Source organism: Bos mutus, chromosome 24, assembly GCF_027580195.1.
Source record: "Bos mutus isolate GX-2022 chromosome 24, NWIPB_WYAK_1.1, whole genome shotgun sequence".
NCBI lineage: Eukaryota > Metazoa > Chordata > Mammalia > Artiodactyla > Bovidae > Bos > Bos mutus.
This window is the reverse complement of record NC_091640.1, coordinates 53,520,790-53,541,123: the sequence shown is the minus strand read 5'-3', so window position 1 is coordinate 53,541,123 and position 20,334 is coordinate 53,520,790.

Here is a 20,334-nt window from a genome sequence, read left to right as displayed (position 1 = left end):
GTCTGAAAAAATAAGGTTTTTACTGTTTTGAAAATGTCAGAGGAGGAAAGTGTTTCTTCTGTGATTCTGCAGTTGGCAGCATGTGTCTAAGATTCAAAGGAGAACATCTGGGAGGATGACATCTTCAGAAACCTTTGGAATAACTCGTGCAATCATACTTTCTCAAAAGATACCTGAGTGAGGATAAAAATTTCTTCTGTGCAAATTCCCATCGGAAGAATTTTATGTAGCGTCTAGAAAAAAAAATTATCACATAAACTCATACGGAGAGCTCTTTGTAGCTTGGCTTCTTGGAAAGGTGAGAGCTTGTAAGAAGGAATGTCGTTGGGCTGACTTTCATTTGCAGTCATTAGATGGCCATTATTTATTGCTTTGTTTGTGGCACGTCTTAGTCATTTCCTGTTAATTGACTCATCCCTTCATCTCAAGATTACTGTATTCACATAGAAATCCTACTTGGGTCTTCGAAAGCTTCCCAAAGCACGCTTCTTTGGTCTCTAGCTTTGTTTAATTTTTGTGTTAGGGAAAGTTATCAGAATGAGGAAGGAACTAACTGAAAGCATTTTCTTCATTATCGCCATCGTGTTTGACGTCATCATTACTATCTTCATCCTTACTCTTACCTTTGTCAGTATTGCAGTTGCAGTGAGCTTCAAGGTTAGAGCTTTAGCATGGATTAATTTTTTATCTCCTGAAGTAGATAGTTTTAACAGAGATGTCTGTTTACATGTGAGTTAGTCTGGCAAGATAAATCAGAGAGCCTAACACCAAATTTAATATCCACGAGTATAATAAGGATTTGTGATGCTTCCTAGAGGACCTGAGGTCTATAAACCAATGAATAGTTTACAGTGAGACATAAATATAGCATATAAAACATGCAGCCTTTTCATAGTGGAAAATCTAGATGTGTTTGGGGCTTGGCAGTGATGAAAGAAAAATGCCGTTGTTACAGTTTTGTATAAAGATGGCTTTATGTTTCAAATATTAATATGTGCAGTGTATAGCTTTAATTGGGCTGGAGGTATTAACTGGCCTAGAAAAAGGGGAGCAACTGAGGACCAGAGAGACTCCCCTGGAGGTGAAACCCCATGGAGCCCTGCTTAAGACCTAGCTCCTTCACTGAAAATAGTCTGCATTTGGAAATGAAAGGACCAGGGAGAAATTCACTTAAGAAATACCTGGAGGATGTTCTGGAAAAAAAAAAAAATCTCCCAAGTGAATAATTTATCACTGAATCTCATGCTAAATTCTCATTTTCTTAAGGAACACATAAACAATCTGTTAGAGATGAGCCGTTCTTCTTGAGGTGCCAATCTCGGCTTATGTTGACTTGATAGCAAAGCATTTGCAAACACAGTGTATTTTTCAAGCTCATCTTTGTTCATTCATTTTCCTGCAGATCTGTATAGTAAGTCGTGGCCAAATTGCACAGCCATAGGAATGCTTGACACATGGCCCTCTCTCCCAGGAGCCCTGACTTCAGCAGAGTTGCCTTAGTAACAGCCCCTGAACATGGCCTCAGAATCTCAGTACAAGCTTGTAGTTCCCACAGGCTGCAGTCTGATTCACTGTCAGCTTGCTCCCGAGCTGGAGTCACTGGAGTCCAGATTAGTTGAAATGCCTGGCCATGCCCATCCCTTCATGAGGTTCAAAAGCTTCAAGTAGCTAATTAAAACTTATAGGAAAGCAGAGGCCCTGCATTCTTTTTTGCTAAAATCAGGAAATTACTCTGTAGTTGAAAGCTGAAGAATTGATGCTTTTGAACTGTGGTGTTGGAGAAGACTCTTGAGAGTCCCTTGGACTGCAAGGAGATCCAGCCAGGATCCTAAAGGAAATCAGTCCTGAATATTCATTGGAAGGACTGATGTTGAAGCTGAAACTCCAGTACTCTGGCCACCTAATGTGAAGAGCTGACTCGTTTGAAAAGACCCTGATGCTGGGAAAGATTGAGGGCAGGAGGAGAAGGGGACAACAGAGGATGAGATGGTTGGATGGCATCACTGACTCAATGGACATGAGTTTGGGTAAACTCCGGGAGTTGGTGATGGGCAGGGAGGCCTGGCGTGCATGGGGTCACAAAGAGTTGGACACGACTGAGCAACTGAACTGAAAGAATCACCAGCTGGCTAGCAACTGTCAGCTTAAGTTTGGCCTTTTGCACTGGCATTTCTGGGTTGCCTTAAAAATGCATAAAGAAGTGATCAGAGAGAGAAAGTAAAAAAAAATGAGAATGCAATTCTGCCATTTGAAGTAACACAGATGGTCCTAGAGAATCTTATGCTCGGTGAAATAAGTTACACAAAGGAAGACAAATACTGGAAGATATCACTTATGTGTGAAAATTAAAAGAGAATACAAATGAATGACTATGCAAAACAGAAACAGACTCACACGTAGAGAAAACAAACCGGTGCCGCCCAAGGGGAGAGGAAGATGAGCAGGGGCAAATCAGGGTACGCAGTGGAGAGGTGCGGACTGTTACATGAAAATGGGTAAGAGGCAAGGCTATAGTGTACAGCACAGGGCATCATAGCCATTATTTTGTAATAGCTTTTTAAAAAGATTACTTATCTTAATTGGGAGTAATTACTTTACAATATTGTGGTGGTTTTCCCCATACATTGACATGAATCAGCTGTGGTTGTACATGGGTCCCACCATTTTGAACCCCCCTCCCACCTCCCCCAGCCACCTTATCCCTCTGGGCTGTCCCTGAGCACCAGCTTGGAGTGCCCTGCTTCATTTTGTAAAAACTTTTAATGGAGTATAATCTGTAAAAATATTGAATCACTATGCTGTACACCTGAAATTAAGATTATATTGTAAATCAACTATCAGTTCAGTTCAGTCACTCCGTTGTGTCCGACTCTTTGCGACCCCATGAATTGCAGCACACCAGGCCTCCCTGTCCATCACCAACTCCTGGAGTTCACTCAAACTCACGTCCATCAAGTTGCTGATGCCATCCAGCCATCTCATCCTCTGTCGTCCCCTTCTCCTCCTGCCCCCAATCCCTCTAGCATCAGAGTCTTTTCCAATGAGTCAGCTCTTCACATGAGGTGGCCAAAGTATTGGAGTTTCAGCTTTAGCATCATTCCTTCCAAAGAACACCCAGGGCTGATCTCCTTTAGAACGGACTGGTTGGATCTTCTTGCAGTCCAAGGGACTCTCAAGAGTCTTCTCCAACACCACAGTTCAAAAGCATCAGTTCTTCGGTGCTCAGCCTTCTTCACAGTCCAACTCTCACATCCATACATGACCACAGGAAAAACCATAGCCTTGACTAGACAGACCTTTGTTGGCAAAGTAATGTCTCTGCTTTTTTAATATGCTATCTAGGTTGGTATACTTCAATATAAACAGTGATCAAATAATACTGGGAATACCAGTGGTTTTTGTGGAATTTGTTGCATTTAAAGTAGAAAAAGGGGTCTGTGAGGGGACTCTCCATTTGTGTGGCTGAGAATGTAGTGGTCATGATTTGTATTTGTTGACCTCTAAGGGACTGATGCTGAAGCTGAAACTCCAATACTTTGGCCACGTGATGCAAAGAACTGACTCATTTGAAAAGACCCTATGATGCTGTGAAAGATTGAAGGCGGGAGGAGAAGGGGACAACAGAGGATGAGATGATTGGATGGCATCACCAACTCAATAGACATGAATTTGAGTAAACTCCAGGAGCTGTGATGGACAGGGAGGCCTGGCATGCTGCAGTCCATGGGGTCACAAAGAGTTGGAGATGACTGAGTGACTGAACTGATCTAAGAGTCTAGTCAGGCTCTGTGACCATAGCTCCTCTCTAGTATAGACTTTTGTTCCCAATATTGACATCAGTATTTATGTGCAATAATTATCTGAGAGTTTTGTAATAGGTTGGGAGAAAAAAAATGAAGGAATGGTTTCCCTGGTGGCTCAGTAGTAAAGAATCTGCCTGCCAATGCAGGAGATGGGGATTTAGTCCTTGATCTGGGAAGATTCCACATGCCTTGGGGTGACTAAGCCCATGTGCCACAGTACCGAAGCCCGCATTCCCTAGAGCCTGTGCTCTACAAGAAGAGAAGCACTGCAGTGAGAAGCCCCTGGGCTGCAAGTAGAGAAAGTCCATGTGTGAAAAGGAAGACCCACCACAGCCATAAATAAATAAGATTATAAAAATACAAAAGAATAGGAAATGCATACACTCTTTCAATGAGAAGTTCCAACTTAAGAAATCTATGCTTTCCGGTTGAAAACACCTAAGTATATATGTTCAGGGATGTTTCCTGCAGCATCGTTTGTAATAGTATCAAACCTGAAGTAACCTAATGGTTGACCAGTAGGAGAATGAAGCATGTATAAGATTGAATATTAAGCAACAATGAAAAAGAATGAAAGCCATATGTATTGATTTGAAAGGACACTCCTGATGATCTATTGCTAGTTACAGTAAAAAGGTATATTGCAGAGTGCTCTGTCATATAATTGCATTCAAAGTAAATAAAGATTGTGTGTGCATGCGTGCATGAATAGAATAAAAAGGTATGGAAAGACACACCCCAAGGTGCTATCATCAGTTAACTGAAAGGCAGGAAGAAGGTTGCAGAGACAAGAGGACAAGGATTACCTTTTTCTGGGTAAACATTTGTGTGGTGTACAGATGTATTAGTTTGCTGGTGCTGCTGTAAAGTACCACAGACTGGGTGGCTTAAATCACAGATATCTATTGTGTCACAATTCTGGAGGCTGGAAGTCCAAAATCAAGAGGTCGGCAGGGCGGGTTCTTTCTGAGGGCTGTGAGGGAGGGACCTACTCTGGGCCTCTCCTCGTCTTGTTGGTGGCTGACTCTCTGTGTCTCTTCCCAGCATCTTCTGTCCGTGCGTGTCTGTCCCTGTGTCTCAGTGCTCCCTTTTTATAAGAACACCAGTCACATTGGGTAAGGGGCCCCCCCGACTCCAGTGTGGCCGCACTTGAGCTCATTACACCTGTAACAGCCCTGATTCCTAATACAGTCCCATCCGGAGGTGCTGGGGGCTAGGACTTCAGCATCTGAATTTGGGAGAGGGGTGCAATTCAATGTATAAGAGCAGCTATGACTTCTGTAATCTTTTTAAAAGACAGAAGTGAGGCGAGTATAAAGAAAAGGACACAGGGCTTGGCGTCAGCGGGGCACAGAGGTTCCAGACTTGCTTCTGCCGCTCTCCAGCTTCGCTTGCACAGCTCATCTCTCATTCAGTTCAGTCTCTCAGTCATGTCCAACTCTTTGCAACCCCGTGGAGTGCAGCATGCCAGGCCTTCCTGTCCATCACCAACTCCTGGAGTTCACCCAAACTCATGTCCATTGAGTTGGTGATGCCATCCAACCATCTCATCCTCTGTCATCCCCTTCTCCTGCCCTCAATCTTTCCCAGCATCAGGGTCTTTGCAAATGAGTCAGTTCTTCACATCAGGTGGCCAAAGTATAGGAGTTTCATCTCTCATTGCCCGGGTGTTATTTTTTCCTCTGTAAGGTGAAGCTTTGACTTAGCTGATCTCTGAAGCCTATCACACCTTAAAGCAACCTGCATCTCTGCACAACCTGACCGATTTTTCTGGGCCCAAGGAATCTTCATTCTTTGCGGCTGGCATACCACATGGGTCCTCAGGAGGTGTATCTTCTCCCTGGTGTTGTCCTGTGTTTAGTACAGCTCAGATCCTGTACTTTTTTCCCCACAGTGAGTCAAATCACTTGCCTGTATCTGGGGAAACGGCCCTGATGTCCCCAGGTGGCTCAGTTGCAACCAGCCTGGGATGATAATTTATTTGCTGTCATTCCGTGTATACATTAGTCCCCTAAATACATATAACACCACTTTTTATGTCCTCAGGTGATGGGGTGCTTATCTAGCTTCAGGGACTTTCCAGCAAAGAATTTCTTGACCCCAGGCCCAGACTTCAAAGGGCCTTAAATTCCACTGAGTGATCTTCCTCCTTTGTGTAATTGGCCCAATTAGTAATGTAGATTTTCTGCAAAAGCTACAACCTCCATCCGACTGACTTTGGAGGAGAGTGAATACCTTTTTTACAGAATAACTCTGGGACCAGTTTCATCCTAGGAGAGGAGCTGAGTCCACTACGGCCTTTCTCTAGCTCATCCGGCATCACAGCTCCTTTCTGGAGAAACGCCTCCTATCACGTTTCGCCAGACTCTCTCGCTTGCGGTCTGGTAAAGTGGCTCAGAAGTCATTTAAACTAATGGGCCAAAATGTCTCTTGTGGGCTGTGACAGTCCCTCCTGCTGATGCCAGTACCAGCGGTGTCTGAGAAGTTTTCTTCACCTAGCTGTTCAGTTCTTGCAGGTCTTTAGATGAAGAGGATGCTTTCAAACAAGACAAAGAAACTGAGTCCCTGCAGGCTTTTCTTCTATCTGTTCATTCAAACTGGTGTTGATCACAACAGTTCAGACACGTAGGAGATCGAGGATCTGATTTATGGCAGAGACAGGTTTGCGAATAGTTTTAACAGAGGGCTAAAGGAGATCAAATATGTATGAGTGAGTGGCTTTGCTTATTATACTTTAATCAGGGAACACTGAACCGGATGCTGTGGTTTGAAAGGTGTGTTAAGATGCATGGGGATATGTTGCCAATGTATCCAACTCTAATGAATATATTTTGCACATGTCATAATATTGTCTGTTTATGACATTTTTTCAGTACAGCTTTTTTTAAAAAATTGGAGTATAGTTGCTTTACAGTGTTGTGTTTCTGCTGTACAGCAAAGTGGATCAGCTGTGTGGTGTACACATATCCTCTCTTTAATGGACTTGCTTCCCAGTCAGGTCACCACAAAGCATTTAGTACTGTTCCCTGCGCCATTCGGTCAGTTCTCATTCTTATCTGTTTTCTACACAGTATCAGCAGTGCATACACGTCAATCCCAGTCTCCCAGGTCATCCCACCTGTGCCCCCTTTCGCCCTTGGTGTCCTTACGTTTGTTTTCTACATCTGCGTGTCTGTTTCAGCTTTGCAAATGAGATTGTCTATACCATTTTTCTAGATTCCACATATATGCATTAATATACAATATTTGCTTTTCTGACTTACTTCATTGCACATTACAGTCTTTAGGTCCATCCACATTTCTGCAAATGGCACAATTTCATTGAATACAACTTTTATTTGCTTTCATTATTTTTACTTCTGGGCATTCCTAAAACTGTCTGAATTTAGTATAAATTCAAACTACTGAGTTAACTTTTCTCTGAAATTCTGGAGTTAGGACATTTATGATTCCCACTGATCAATCTGCAACTTCAGTTTTGTGGGTGACTAATCCCAAATGGGCGAAATATTAAAACCAATATGGACACGTGGGGCTGGGTATCGATAACACTGCAGGAAGGCAAAGACAAGGCCCACCTACTTAGTATTAAGGCTGGTTGGTGGCTGTGGAATAGCTAAGCTGAAGTTAAGTGCCCTGTCTTGCTTGTTAGCTTGTTGCCGATTACTGTAAGGAGTTAGTCAGACCTGCCTTTGCGTTTGGATATTCAGTTACAGGGCTCTTGTGTCTCACATGAAAGGTTTTAGCTGGATAAACAATCTCTTTATGGCTGCACTGTGGAAATAGAAAAAGTTTAAGTGTTTCTTCTGTTTATACTCTCTCTCTGCAAAGTGATAATATCTGTAAAGTCTCCAGTTGGTATTTGAATGGTAATGGGGCGTGCATTCTTATTCTTATCTAGGACATGCATAAAATAGCAAACTGTGTGTAAATATATGCCAGAAAGAAGCCGCTCTTTTAAACCTATGTGGGAAGTTCATGTGGCTGAACACTTGTGATTTCTCTGACTTCCACATTCTTTGATTTTTCACATTTTGCCCTGGTTTTCTGTCACAGAACTGTACTGGATGCCATGACTGGTTCCATTTAGGAGAAGTTATTAGAGTTTCTATGGGAGAACAATTCCTCTTGGCTCCTAAGGAGCCATCTTTTTACATGGGTCTATGCATGTATTTTCTTGTTTGTTGCCAAGTCGTGTCTGACTCTTTGTGACCCCGTGGCCTGTAGCCTGCCAGCCTCCTCTGTGCGTGGGATCTACCAGGCAAGAGCACTGGAGCAGGTCACCATTTTGTTCTCCAGGGGATCTTCCCAACCCAGGGATTGAACCCATGTCTCCTACATTGGCAGGTGGATTCTTTGCCACTGAGCCATCAGGGAAGCCCTCTATGCATGTATACTCTGCTCAGATTAGTTAATTTTAAGACTATGAACTCACTGAGGAAAGAGACCATGCGAGAGTCATCTTTGTACTCTTCCTAGTGCTTGTGGTAGGTATTCGATGGGTATTTGTAACATGAGTAGACTTGGTCAAGTACGTGATTAAAGATACATTCAGTTTTTTTTTAGAAATAATAGTTCAACTTTTCCTTCAACAGGCCTCGTGTTTTGATGCAAACTTCATTCTGATGATGCACACAATGGTGCTTTAGATGGGTCACTAGAAGGTCTGAAATCATCATTCTCAGTTAAGAACAGACCCAGATTTACTTTTGGTTTCTCTCCATTGAATTATGTCCCACACATTGGCCATAGATATTAACAAACAAACAGAAACCAGCAGTCTGAGAACGGATTCCACTCTAACATTTTTAGCTTAGGGAGGTTTTCCAGTAAAATCCCAATTGCCTCTTAGAATGTCACATTCTTCTAATTTCCTACCTTATACTTTTTTTCTGATGAAAGATTTCTAGTTCTGTTTAAAGATGACTAATACAGAGAAAGAAGTCCTTCAATTAACAAAGTCGTGTGCAGGGAATGTAAGAGTCTTTCGTTCAGCATGATTGACGTGTAGGTGGCAAAGCTGGAGATAAATAGTTACACTGACTGTAGATTAGGAAAGGGCTTTGTTGACTAGCGTGAATGAGAGCACACTTCTCTCACAAAAGGTGAGCTCTGAAGAGCGGACAGTCTGTTTCCTTCATTACTTCATTCCTGTAACTTAGAATAGGGCACATAGTAGGCTCTCACAGGTAGCTGTTGAAGGATTAATGGCATGATAGAATTTTAATATCCAAGTTATAGATCAAGTGAAGAAAAGTAATTTTGGTCTAACCTCCCCCAAATTGCCATAACTGCCTTTACTGTTCTGGTTTGGGAGTAAAACTACAATTCTGTGTTGGAATGCAAATGACAATTCTAATATCGAGTCTTTCAATGATAGGGGCAGATCCTTTTAAAAAGATGGGTCTCGAGTCTTGGTTAAATGTCTTTTTAATGAACTTTGTGCTTGAGATAATTGCAGATTCATGTTGCAGTTCTAAGAAGTAATACAGAGAGAGGCCAAGCGACCTTTACCCAATTTCCTCCAATAGTCACTTCTTAAAAAAAATATAGTACAGTACCACAACCATTGATCTGAGACATTGACAGTCAGGGCAGAGAACATTGCCACCGTAGGGATCCCTCGTGTTGCTTGTTGATAGCCAGGGCTATCACCTCCTCTCCCAGCCTCCCTCCCCAGTCCCCGACCTCTGGTTGATCTCCTCTCGATTTCTATAATTTCACCATTTGAAGAACGTTACTGTCTACAAATGGAGTCACATAGCTGGTAAGCTTTTGGGATGGGCTTATTACTGAGCATCATTTCCTGAAGTTCACTGTAGTTGTGCTACCCTGCAGACGAGACTGAGGGAGACTAGTCTCCATCAGGCAGAGAATGGACCATCCGTGTCCTGCTCAGCCCCAGTAACACTACCCTGGGCGGGGTGGGAATCAGAACATCACCGGGTTTTGCCACATGGGGATAGAAGACTAGCTTTCTGCTTGGCTCTGTCAAGACCATCCAGTGGGGGAGATGGATGGTCTCTGCCTGCTTCTGCAAGGGGAGTGGGGCGGTGCTTTGAAGGGGAGCTTCCTGTGTGGCCCTAAGCAAACCGTAGCCTTCCCGCCTGGTTATACGGGCTGCAGGAAAGAGACCCCAGGCACGCAGCCGCCCCCGGGTTTGTCGGGTGTGTTCGTTCTTCTTTCTCATTTTCAGTGTCTTCCTGTGCTTGCTGGGTTACTTCCAGGGTTTTCTGGTTGCGGGAAGGGATTGATCTGGGAGGAATGGGGACTGATCCATCTTGGCAGAACCAGAAGTCTCTGAATCTTCCTTTTCAAGATAATTCCATACAGTTTTTGTCAGTGCACTTTATGAATTGTTAACTTTGACAGAGGACATCAATTTTCATACTCTGTCTTAGAGTGTGTAATTTCTGTTGCTGTTCAGTATATCTTGTGTTTGAGACAAGTATCTGCATTAAATTCTTTAAAATAAGACTTTCATCAGGGTAAGTATTTAAGGATGATTTGATAGGTCAGCTTAGGGGCAGAAAAAGATGAGGATGGAGTTCTTTTTGAAATTGTCTCATAATTTTTAAGTGTTACTTTACATATTTATTTTTCAGAACATCACTCTCAGACAGTTTGGCTGATAGAAACTATCCATCATTTTGGCATTCTGAAGACTTGTCCTTATGATAGTAGAGCAATTTTGTCATACTTCTAAGTGGAAAAGTGAGTTGCTCAGTCATGTCCGACTCTTTGCAACGCCATTGACTATACAGTCTATGGTATTCTTCAGGCCAGAATACTGGAGTGGGTAGCTGTTACCTTCTCCAGGGGATCTTCCCAGCCCAGAGGTCGGACCCAGGTCTCCTGCATTGCAGGTGGATTCTTTACCAACTGAGCCACCAGGGAAGCCCACCAGGAAGCCCACTTTTAAGTGGAAGGGGCGAAGAAATTTCACGATTGTCTAAAATAATTCATCTAAGTATGTTTTCAGTATTCGGACTGTGCATTATTGATCATAGGCTGTTGTACTCCTTGCTTTTTATTGTGTCCTTGTTCACTGACTCACCTCTTTCTCCTATAGCTCTTTTTTCCATAGAGGCTCAGGCCCTCTCCTGTTTCTTTGTGGAATTGGAGTCATTTCCAGTGTATTTGCCTATTAGAGCTGGAGATTAGGGAAGGAGCCAATAAAAATTACACTAAGGAAATTAATTAGCTTCAGCCATAAAACTTTTCAGCTGGAGCTGCAGGTCAAATGACCTCCCCCAAGACAAATCTTTCTAAAGACAACCTCTAAATGTCCAAATCCCTGGAGGCAACTAAACTATGTCCTTATTAATTCAGAGTAAAGAATTTTAAGTAAGCATCTCTTCAGGTGAAGGGACTGCATAAGAAATTAAATTGCCCAGTGGTTTTGCTTTAATTTGGGCAGTCAATCTGAACCCAATTTATAGTTTTAGTCTCTGACATTCACATGTATGAGTAATTATTTGCACATATGAACATTCACACTCATTACAAATATTAGACCCAGAAATTAAAGAATATATTTTATACATTCAAAAAATCCCTTGTATAACCTTGTATTTATTTTGATATTTGATATACATTTATAAATTAGGTCATTTGACTTTTCTTCTTGTTCACAACTTCTTGGGCATGATCTGTGGTTCTGCCCCTGCTGCCTGGTTTCATCTTCCTTTTCTTTTTCTATTTTTAAAAGTCAGGTTTATTAAAGTATAACTTACATATGGTAAAATTCACTCTTTTCAGTGTACATTCTATGGATTTCAACAGATCCATTCATTCAGTGATGGAGCCACTCTTGTGATCAGTGCCATTCAACTCCTAATTCTTTCACAGCCCCTGGCAACCAGTAATCTGTTTTTTGTTCCTAAAATTCTCTTCTTTCCAAAATGTCACATAAATGGAATCAGACAATAGACAGAATTTTGACTCTGTCTTAAGTATTCATGTACAGGTTTTTGTGTGAACATAAGTTTTGGAAGAAAAGCTACGAAGAAGAAAAGCCTTGGAAAAAAAGCTATGACAAACCTAGACAGTGTATTAAAAAGTAGAGACAATACTTTGTCAATAAAGATCCATGTGGTCAAAGCAATGTTTTTTTCAGTAGTCATGTATGGATATGAGAGTTGAGCCATAAGGGAGGCTGAGCGCCAAAGAATTGATGCTTTTAAAACTGTGATGTTGGAGAAGACCCTTGAGAGTCCCCTGGACTGCAAGGAGATCAAACCAGTCAATTCTAAAGGAAATCAGTTCTGAATATTCATTGGAAAGACTGATGCTGAAGCTCCTATACTTTGGCCACCTAATGCGAAGAACTGACTGATTAGAAAAAACCCTGATGCTGGGAAAGATTGAAAGCAGGAGAAGGGAATGATAGAGGACAAGATGGTTGGATGGCATTACTGACTCAATGGACATGAGTTTGAGCAAACTCCGGGAGATGATGAAGGACTGGGAAGCCTGGCGTGCTGCAGTCTATGGGGTTGCTGAGAGTTGGACATGACTGAGTGACTGAACAACAGAAGTTTTCATTTCTCTGGGATAAGTGTCCAAGGAGCGCAATTGCTGGGCTAAATGGTGGTTGTATATGTGTTGGGTTGTTTGAGTTAATCTTTCTGAATACTATGTCATCACACTGCCCTGATCATATTCACAGTCCTGGCATTTACAGCTCATTATGAACAGACCCCATCTAATCTCTTCCACCTGCTTTTCTGATCAAGGTTAGCCTTCAGAATGCTTTGCGATTCCATGTTTTTTTGGGGGGGGAGGGGGTGGGGGGGATGTGGACCATTTTTTAAAGTCTTTATTGAATTTGTTACAATATTGCTTCTATGTTATGTTTTGGTTATTTTGGCCGCAAGGCATGTGGGGTCTTAGCTCCTGACCAGAGAGTGAACCCGCACCCTCTGCATTGGAAGGCAAAGTCTTACCCACTGGCCCGTGAGGGAAGTTGCCAGATTCAAATTTAGTTGAGCTGTTTCCCCACTCTTCTGCATCCATGCCTTAGGCTCTGCCACCTGCTCCGCATCAGACTTATCTGTGTTAACCTCCTGCGTTCTCTTGCTTGCATGTTCTCATTTGCCACTGAAGGTTCAGCTCATTTCTCATCTCTTCTGTTATGCCTTCTGTAAATACTTTAATACATGCTGTTATATTCTCATATAACCATTAAGACACATCATTGTGCCTCAGATTTATCCTGTTGTACATAATATCACATCTTTTTTTTTCTGATTTAATTTTTACTTCCCTCCAGCCAGCAATTCTTCTTCTTCTTATTTTTTTTTTTGTTACACTGTTGCTTACTCTGCTGATGTCAGATCTTCAAATCCTAGGTTCTCATGACACCATGTAGCACCTTCCTAGCACTGGTCAGAGTGCTGATTGCGCCGAGCCTTGTGTGACAGTGCCTCTTGAATCTCTTAGTTCTCACCACGTGAGTCACTCCTATTCATTTTTCAGGACTCAGCTTCAAAGTCGTTTCATCAGAGATGATTTTTCTAATTCACTGACGAGGTCACTCTACTAAAGCTCATTGGTAATTCTCTTTCATAGTACCTGTATTTTTTTTTTTTATAATTATACAGTAATTTGTTCTATTCATTCAGTGAATATCTGTTGATCACCTATTTTGTGGCAAGTAATGTTTTAGGAGCTAGAGATATATTAGTGACACAACAGATACAACTTCCTGCTCTTAGATTTTTATGGGAGGAGATGGATAATAAAAAAGTAAGTGATATTAGAAGGTGTATTAGGATAGACTAAGTTATGCTGTGGTAAAAAGAAAACTCAGCAAAATTAAAAGGTGCTTACTCCGTGGAAGGAAAGTTATGACCAACCTAGACAGCATATTGAAAAGCAGAGACATTACTTTGCCAACAAAGGTCTGTCTAGTCAAGGCTATGGTTTTTCCAGTGGTCATGTATGGATGTGAGAGTTGGACTATAAAGAAAGCTGAGCTCAGAAGAATTGATGCTTTTGAACTGTGGTGTTGGAGAAGACTCTTGAGAGTCCCTTGGACTGCAAGGAGATCCAACCACTCCATTCTAAAGCAGATCAGTCCTGGGTGTTCTTTGGAAGGACTGATGCTGAAGCTGAAACTCCAGTACTTTGGCCACCTCATGCGAAGAGTTGACTCATTGGAAAAGACTCTGATGCTGGGAGGGATTGGGGGCAGGAGGAGAAGGGGACGACAGAGGATGAGATGGTTGGATGGTATCACCGACTCAATGGACATGGGTTTGGGTGGACTCTGGGAGTTGGTGATGGACAGGGAGGCCTGGCGTGCTGCGGTACATGGGGTCGCAAAGAGTCGGACACGACTGAGCAGCTGAACTGAACTGAACAAGAAAACCCACAAGTGCCCTTTAACATAACAAAATTTCTTATTCATGAAAAATATGCAGTGAGTCTTGATAAACTCTAGATTATCAATCTACTTTCTCTTTATGGCCAAATCATATTCCATTGTATGGATATATTGCATTTTATGTATCCATTCATCAGTTAATGGGCCTTTGGGTTGTTTTCACAATTTGATTATGAAAAATGCTGCTATGAATATTCATGTTCAGGTTTTTATGTGGACACATGTCTTGTGTATATACCTAGGAGTGAAATTGCTGGGTCATATGCAACTCTATGTTTAATCTTTTGAGGAACTACTAAATTGTTTCCCAAAACAACTGCACTATTTTACAATCCCATCTGCAGTGTATGAGATCTTCAATTTTCCAAATCTTCACCATCAGTTATTATTTTTATCTCTGTCTTTTTTTTTTTTTTTCTTTCTAGCCATCTTGTGATGTGAGTGGTATTTCGCTGTTGTTCTGACATGCATTTTCCTGATTGGTGAGGATGGTGGATATCTTTTCATGTGCTTTTTAGCCATGTATTTATTTTCTTTGGAGAAATGTCTACTCAGATCCTTTGTCCATATTTTAATTGGTTTGAGATTTTGTCTTTACCCTAAGAGAAACTGTGAGCAGATGAACAGAACCATCTGACTTAGGATTTTAAGAGATCACTCTGCTGTGTTGAGAATGGACTGTAAGGAGGTAAGGAAGGAAGAAGTGCAGAGCATTTACAGTAAACAGGTTAAAAGACTGTTGTGACTTGGACTATGGTAGTAGCAATGGAATCAGGAAGAAATGTTTGGATTCTGGATATATTTTGGGACTTTCCAGGTGGCTCAGTGATAGAGTCTCAACTAAAACTGCTAAGCCACAAAATCACAAGCAGAGAAACTATTTTGTTTTTAAGCCACTAAAGTTGGGGTGCTTTGTACACAGGAATAGATAACTGAAACACATCCATTTTCTGATTTAATCTCATAGAATGTTGTGTGCTTCCCAGTTTCATGGCACTGCCTCCAGTATCTGTCTGCTGAATATTTATTATATACCTGAGCACCCACAGATGATCTGGGTTCTCATAACACCATTAGCATTTCAGGTGTTCATAGCCCAGTTCTCCTTTCCTGGGTCTTTCCAGGACTCCGGTCAGTTGTAGAAGAGTGGTTGTCCACGTGGGGAGATTTAGAAAGTAAGCTGAGCAGCCTTGAGGCCAACCAGCTTGTGCTTCCTGCCATGTGATCCCTGGTCCTGACGTCATCACTGGTCAGCAGTGAGGAAGATCTTAGAGCTGATTAGCATAGCTGGTGTAACCGAGTTCACTCAAGTGAAGACTGGTTCACCCAAGTAGAGGCCAGACAGAAGCAGAGTCAGACTAAGCTCTCCTACAGGGACACATAACTAGGCCAGATATTGTGCAAACATTTTCTGAAATAAAGTTTAAATCTCAAGGAATCTGACACTTCAGTTCTGAGTTTCTATGCTGTCAGACTTTCCCGGAGGCAATGCGTGAATAATGTCTGTCTCTCTGGACAAGGAGAAGCAAAGCAGTAAGAAGCAAAGAGAAGAACATAGCTTGCAGAATCTTGTCTGCCACATTGTGAATGATGTCGTGCAATGAGGAGGAATTCAGACTTCAAGAAGAAATCCGGGACATTGGAGACCATCCCTACTGGTCAAAGGAGTCGGGCAAAGCTACAGGGAGAAGGCAGGACGTCAACCCATCAATCACAAACAACTTAAACTACCAAAAGAGAATCAGCATTGTCAGGATTTCCGTGAAGACCATGTCATGAGGGACTTCGCTGGTGGTCCAGTGGCTAAGACTCCATGCTTCCAATGCAGGGGGACCAGGTTCGATCCCTGGCCAGGGAATTAGATTCCACATGTGGAGACTAAGAGTCCACATGCTGCAGCTGAAGACTCAGCATGCTGTAACGAAAACCCAGCGCAGCCAAATAAATAAATAAATGAATATAATTTTTAAAAGATCATATCATCCATGTCTGTTTGCCTGTGGACATATCTTTAGCTCATTCAGAAGCAAATACTGGGTTATATTTATTCCTAAACAAAGCAGTATTTATACTCCTAATCCTTCACATGTTTATTTTACTTCATGTTTGAGAATGTAGTTTTCCTTATCTCGGTTGATTAAGTGTATATTACTGTTGTAAAAGGTAGTTCCATCAATTGCACGTGCTATCGCTAGCTGGATTTACTGACTCTGGTGGCTCAGATGGTAAAGACAATATGCATATGGAATGCAGTATATATTTACTATTTTGAGTTAATGTGTTAAAACTATATATTTCACATAATGTCAAAAATAGTTGTTGCCCCAAACACTATTTTATCCTTACATTGAGTGCAGAGGGAAAATTACAGGGGACTTGGAGCCAGAAGTGTGGTGTTTGAATCCCAGATCTACCATTGGCTACCAATGAGGCTCGTTCTCAGATTCCATTGTATCATCTGCTAACTGTGATGACAATAACCACACTCACCTTATACACCTAACAGGATCAAAGGGAGGATGCAAATGGAATATATGTAATAGTGCTACCAGTATTATATGTCTCTGTCTACTTAATGGTATATGTTAAAATATTTAAGTGGTTCTTATTACTCTTCACCACCTATTTTGGGGAGTAGATATCATTAAAGAAGATTTTTTTTTCAGTGACTCCAAAAAAATGGCAAAAGCACAAAGAGAACTTTTTGTTGGAAACACAGCATCCAATAATCTGTTAAAATGTCTGTAGCAACAAAATAATAAAAATCCAAGACCTGACTTTAAGGGAGGCATTTGTGTGGAACCCACGGCTTTTTTTCTGGGTTTTATTCAACGACAAGTCAGACTCATTATGTTTGATTCATTGGGTTTCAGTGTCTGAAGCTGAGGACTGCACTTTCTACGGCCAATTGTAGAAGAACAAATGATGTTACAAGTGGATAGCTCAGCACCTTCCCTGCTCTGAAGTGCAGGTCACTGAGAGCACTTTAGTGCAGGGAATGGAGACCAGGCTCTTCTGGCCCTTAGGCTCCTTTATTTCTATCTGAGGCATACAGCACATAGTAGGTACTCAGTGAGAAATAATTGTTGATACACTTCCTTCAATGTGTGTATGTGTGTGTGTGTTTAGTTGCTAAGTCGTGTCCAACTCTTGCGACCCCATAGACTGTAACCCACCAGGCTCCTCTATCCATGGGATTTCCCAGGCAAGAATCTTGGAGTGGGTTGTCATTTCCTTCTCCAGGGGATCTTCCTGACCTAGGAATCGAACCCAGGTCTCCCGCATTGCAGGCAGATTCTTTACCGACTGAGCTATGAGGGAACTCAGTACTTCCTGGATATTTGTTATGGGGTCATTGTTTATCATGCGGGTGGTGTGAGAATTGGGAAAGTAATAAAGACGACCTAAGACACGGATACTTCCAACTCTGAAACGTGTCAAAGTGTGAATGACAAGTTGATGGAGAGAGAGAGGGATGGATAGATGAATAGGGACGTGATAAAGCAAATATTGCAAAATGTTAATCGTGGGATCTGGATGGTGGGTATATGTATGTTAACTCTATACTTTTGTAAGCTTTTCTTGTTTGAATATCTTTGTAATAAAAATGTCTATGAAGGTAAAATGAGACTAGAACTAGGCTGTAGAGAGACAAATTAGCTAGATTTCCTGCTGCTTTAAGAACTGTAGTTTAATGAAGCCGTGCCAGCAAACTGTTTTGATATTGTTGTTATTTGCTTAGGGTGTCAACTAGAAGACACAAGGTATAGTACTATAATTAATCCCTGCATCCTAGTTGCTTAGTACCACCCACACTCTCATGTTAAATGCAAATTGGGCTGGGCCTCTAATCTAGGTCCCATCCTAACAGCCTCCATCATTTGCAGTCACCAGTCATGGCGGGATGGGAGGAAGGCTTGGAGCGGCACAAAGTGACTTTGCTGTACAGTTTTCTATGTGCTTAAGGAGTAGAGGAAAATTTGGTGCTAGTCTTTTATGAGACTGAGCATGAAATAGCTCAATTGCCATGATTTCTTTCCTTTTCTTCCCAGTGACAAGTACAAATTGTCATGCTTGTCAGTCCAAAAATCCTTTTAAAACTCCCAAACACAGGGCCTTGAGGAACAAACAATACCCACCGACACACAATAGGGATTCAAGTCTGTTCATTATTTGCATGCCTTGGTCATGTACTGTCATTCCAGTGTTCTCTGAATTTATCATTATGTCAAAAAGATTCAGGACTTACTCTCTGTCTGAAATTCTCTGGGAAATCATAGACATGGATCCTGTCCTCAAGTCAGAATAATCCTAGAAGCTAAGGAGCATACAATAGAGAATAATTGTTACAGATGCAATTAAAGGCTAGATTGTAGTAGACTCTATGAATGAAATAGGATCAAAAAAGACAAGTATCATAGTGATACTTGTGATAGCAGTGATAGTAACAGCGGCTAATGCTGACACTGGGCTTACTGTGAATCATGTCACCTTGAGCCCTCTATGCATATTGCCTCTTTGAATGTCCCCATCGACCTTGTGAGGTTGACATCAGCACTGTGGACTTCATGGAGAAGCAGTGATTTGAGTCATTGAAGTAGTTTGGTTTTGATCAGGAAAAGGAGATGGCAGGAGGACCTTGGGAAAGGGAGTCGTGTGCATGAAGTTACAGATGGCTAAACAATCAACGCTGGACTGGAAGAAACACAAACTGGAATCAAGATTGCCGGGAGAAATATCAATAACCTCAGATATGCAGATGACACCACCCTTATGGCAGAAAGTGAAGAGGAACTCAAAAGCCTCTTGATGAAAGTGAAAGTGGACAGTGAAAAAGTTGGCTTAAAGCTCAACATTTAGAAAACGAAGATCATGGCATCCGGTCCCATCACTTCATGGGAAATAGATGGGGAAACAGTGGAAACAGTGTCAGATTTTATTTTTCTGAGCTCCAAAATCACTGCAGATGGTGACTGCAGCCATGAAATTAAAAGATGCTTACTCCTTGGAAGGAAAGTTATGACCAACCTAGATAGCATATTCAAAAGCAGAGACATTACTTTGCCAACAAAGGTTCGTCTAGTCAAGGCTATGGTTTTTCCTGTGGTCATGTATGGATGTGAGAGTTGGACTGTGAAGAAAGCTGAGCACCGAAGAATTGATGCTTTTGAACTGTGGTGTTGGAGAAGACTCTTGAGAGTCCCTTGGGCTGCAAGGAGATCCAACCAGTCCATTCTGAAGGAGATCGGCCCTGGGATTTCTTTGGAAGGAATGATGCTAAAGCTGAAACTCCAGTACTTTGGGCACCTCACATGAAGAGTTGACTCATTGGAAAAGACTTTGATGCTGGGAGGGATTGGGGGCAGGAGGAGAAGGGGATGACAGAGGATGAGATGGCTGGATGGCATTACTGACTCGATGGACATGAGTCTGAGTGAACTCCGGGAGTTGGTGATGGACAGGGAGGCCTGGCGTGCTGCGATTCATGGGGTCGCAAAAGTTGGACACAACTGAGCGACTGATCTGATCTGATCTGATCTGAAACAATCAAAGGGTGTGGAAGGGCAGGAAGGGGGCCAGCCAAAATGTAGTTCAAGGTCTGGAAGGAGAAAGGAATTGGATGGTGGGATATGACCAGATAGTGGGGACTTTGAGAACCATAAAAAGTCTCAGTTTTCTGTTTTCTTTCTTTTTGAGGGGGAAATGTTTATGCTTGTCCATGGAGATGATAGGGGTCCAAACTGAAACTGGATAGGCAAGTTAATGATAGTATTGTAAATCATGTCTGCAACAAGAGAAAAAAAGATGAAATAACAGATGAGTAGCAAAGAAACAGTGGTATGGAAGAACTTCATTTCCCCCCATTTTTTTTAATGGAGTTGAGTAGTAGCAAATTCAGTCAAGATGTACCCCTGTATGGAAGTTTAGAGTGTGAAAGTGTTAGGCACTTAGTCGTGTCTGACTCTTTGTGACCCCATGGACTGCAGCTCCCCAGGCTCCTCTGTCCACAGGATTCTCTAGGCAAGAATACTGGAGTGAGTTGCTGTGTCCTCTTCCAGGGGATCTTCCTGACCCAGGGATTGAACCCTGGTCTCCTGCATTGCAGGCAGAGTCTTTACCATCCAAGCCACCAGGGAAGCC